We start from the raw sequence: 3,826 nt of genomic DNA, 5'->3' as shown, positions 1-3,826 counted from the left end.
GTAGGGCTTTTTATTAAAATAAAGATTATTCTAAAATATGCTGTAATTGCTGACATCTTAGGCAACAAAGAAGTGTTTGTTTACGCTTTATTATAGTATAGATAGTACATATATATAGTGACGTAAAGAAAAACAAATGCTAATTGCGTTGACTATTAATAATTCAATTGGTTAGTTATTCATAGACTAGCTTTTATTCGCGACTTCGTCTACGTGGTATGAAAAAGTAGTAAAAATATAGCCTATGTTACTAAGTGATAAAGTAGCTTTTTATAGTGACGGGATTTTTGAAACAGGCCCAATAGTGTTCAAGTTATTTCAATGTAAAAATACAAAACTTCCCTCTTTATAATATTAGTACAGATTATCTTCAAGTAAGGTAATACAAAGTAAATAACTACGAAGTAAGAATACTTGTAAACTTAAAAAAAGTATCTTATCTATATCTTTACTAATATTATAAAGAGGAAAGATTTGTATTTTTGTTTGTATTGATATAACTGAATAACTACTGGGCCGATTTAAAAAAAAATCCTAAATACAATTTTTTTTTATAACATAAGGTGGCAAACGAGCAAGCGGCCACCTGAAATCATGTTATAGTTATGTTATCAGTGAGTAATATTTATGTTTTTATTAATATTTCATTTCACGCAGATGACGTCGTAAGCAAATGCGAGTATTTTTATAAAGTTATGAATTTTTACCAGTTTTTATTACATAAATAAGTACTCAAACATTAACTTTAACTTACAACAAAGTATTAACTTACCTCTTCATGCGGGATTTCAGTTGAAAAGGAGCGGTATTGATCACATGCGGGTATGACTGAAATAAATTCATGAAAATTGAATCACTTACGCTTGGTACACACTTCTCGGTACAGTTGGTAGTAGCGCTGGCCAAGCATAGATCGTATGGACTCATTGGCGCCAGGTAGATTTATGTTAAGCCAGTTGCATGTCAGTAAATTTACTTTTCTACTGTACTGGGCAAATGTGAACCAGGCATTATGTTTCATGAGGTTTTTTCAAACTACCCTCCATTAATAATATTGTACACACACATCGGTCCTTCAATTCTCTATACTTAAGTCAAAGATAATGTTTTTCGCGCGTATGTAAGTTTATTTTTCTGTGTGTGGGTTTGGATGATGTAATTTCCATTGTGACGTCATAGAGTCCAAACGATTGAACGATGACGTCTGATTTTGAAGTAAGAAGTTCATTTGATTTAATTCATAGTGGCGGGATGAAACAATTAAAAAATATTTTTTTGTTTTTTTTTTTTTTTTAATTTAACAAGAGTCATTTTAATATAATTGTTTTCATAAATGTTTGTGTGCTTATTTGTATTAGAGAGTTCAAATCCCACTCGTTATTACTCTTATCGATTCATCTTCATCATATTCATTTTTTAAAGTTAAGAAGTCAAGTTTTTTTTTAGTTACAACTAGTTAGTTATTGAACATTTTTGTTTGTAAGTTAACAAGTAATTAGTAAAGATCAAAAAGTTTAATAAAACTTATAACTATAACTTATAACTTTTAACAATAAAAAATAATAAAACCCCGTTAAATTCTTCGAAAACAAAGTATTCATGGTTATCTTATCCCGTCACACACTTAAGGATGTTGTTGTCTCTTTCGTTCTACCTAAAAAAAAACAGAGATAAAATCTAAGTGTATCGGGAATATTTGCATAACACGGAATTACGAATTAACTTAAAGGAGAAAAGTCCATACAAAAATTGTTATTATCATTTACAACATTTGTATAGGGTCTATCATGAAGATTTGAGTCATTGTTGCGAGAACGTATTCGTAACGTAATCGACAAAATTTGTATGAGAATTGTTAATGTACTACACGTCCGGTAGGGGCTTTGCTCAAATCGTCGATGATGTTGCGAAAACGTTCTCACGAATATTCCCCCTTTCCGTTTTGACGTAATTTCGAGTTAAGCTCGAGTATAAATAGATTGTTGTGAACATTTCCGAGAAATATATAGAAAACAAATCGCAATTCTTACGGTGAAGGAAAACATGGTATGCCTGCACATATGGGCGAAGTAAACATACTAATATTATAAATGCGACAGTTTCGATGGATGGATGTTTGTTTGTTGGAGTTTGTAACCTAAATAGCTAAACGGATTTCAATGAAATTTAGTATGATGTAGGTAGCCTGGAAAAACACATAGAATACTCACTTTTTTAATTCCTCGTGGTCGGAGTTGCGGGCAATAACTAGTTCAAATATATGTGTGAAGTCAACCCGCAGTGCATCAGCGTTGACTACGGCTTAGTAACAGTTGTACTATTATATTTAATGCCACAAAATTAAACGCAAAACTCATTGAAATTACTTTATTATGTAAAAAAAAAAATGTAAATTTGTTATTTGTCGACGTGACTATACTGAGAATTTTTAATGCTTTCCTTAAATCTCTAGGTTATCAAAAACTATCTTATAATTATGCTAATTTAAACCATCCATAAACGGAATAAAATCCTATGTCCGTCTCCTAGCTCTAAGCTACCTCCTCAGCAATTTTCAACCACATCGGTAAGGCTGTTCTTGAGCTATAATTAGTGTAACTAACACGACTTTCTTTTGTAATATAGACTAGCTGTTCCCGTGCGGCTTCATCCACGTGGAATTATGAAAATTTTGTTTTATTGTTTACATTTGTCAAATTATCAATAGCAAATGTCAAAATGACATAACATGACAAACCTCGGCAATCTTGCTTCCTTGATGTTGGCAGCAACTTACGGTCTCTTTTCCACATTAGGGTTTTTATCTAAAATATTTACCCCCTAAGTTTAATGGCGTGAAAATATACAGCCTAAACCGTGACATAAGTGTAGGGCTTTTTATTAAAGAAATTATTATTCAAAAATATGCTGTAATTGCTGACATCTTTGGCAACAAAGAAGTGTGTGTTTACGCTTTATTATAATAAATATAGTAAATAGTAATATAGTATAGATGTAGAAATACATGCAATCAAAACTTTTCAGTATGTTTTTATTATTTCGCAGAGAATTGACAAGAATATACGTAAAAGGTGGCTTTAACTTCCATTCTCCTGACTGTAAATACTTACCTAAAAGTACACAGTTATAAATAAAATAAAAATCGTTTGTTTGGTGGACATTTTTGTAATAAAACTAACTAACTAACTAAAGTTGTTGACTGAATAGTTGAAATGTAAGTTAAAACAGTGCGTGTACAGACAAATTGTTTACTGAAAATGACAGAATTTTACGTACATACAGTTCGACTGGTTAGTTAAAACTGTCTGAACTAAGCGTTTGTGGCTTTAATTACAAATCATTTACACCAAGTAAGTAAAACCTTCGTTCGTTAGTCATTTTTTTAAATCAACTTCAAAGAGTACTTTTCTATATTAAGCTTTCGATATGACGAAGGATCGTTCAAACAGAGCATTAAAAAGTTTCTCTAAGTTTTAATGAAATTTCTACAGAACTTTTCAAGATCTTTCAATAAACGAGTTATTAGATTAAAAATGTAATAAACTGCATAAATGTTAAATCACAATAATTCCAACACAAGCCTAGAGCACAGTTGGAATTATGAAAATAAATTTAATAGAAAAAAAAAACTCTGCTGATATCTTAATTAAAAAAAAACTATTTATCTTTGTCTTAATTCTAAAATTACAAAAAAAATCAAAATGTCATTATTTAAAATTTAAGCTCGAATTCGCTTCGTAATATTATCTGGTAGACGTCATAATTTGAAAGGAATTTACAGTTTGAGCGTAGCCATATCATTTAAGACGCTGTTACTTTTAAATAA

Source organism: Papilio polytes, unplaced genomic scaffold, assembly GCF_000836215.1.
Source record: "Papilio polytes unplaced genomic scaffold, Ppol_1.0 DF823980.1, whole genome shotgun sequence".
In the NCBI taxonomy this organism is placed as follows: Eukaryota; Metazoa; Arthropoda; class Insecta; order Lepidoptera; family Papilionidae; genus Papilio; species Papilio polytes.
The sequence above is the reverse complement of the archived record's forward strand: the minus strand, read 5'-3'. Positions refer to the sequence as shown.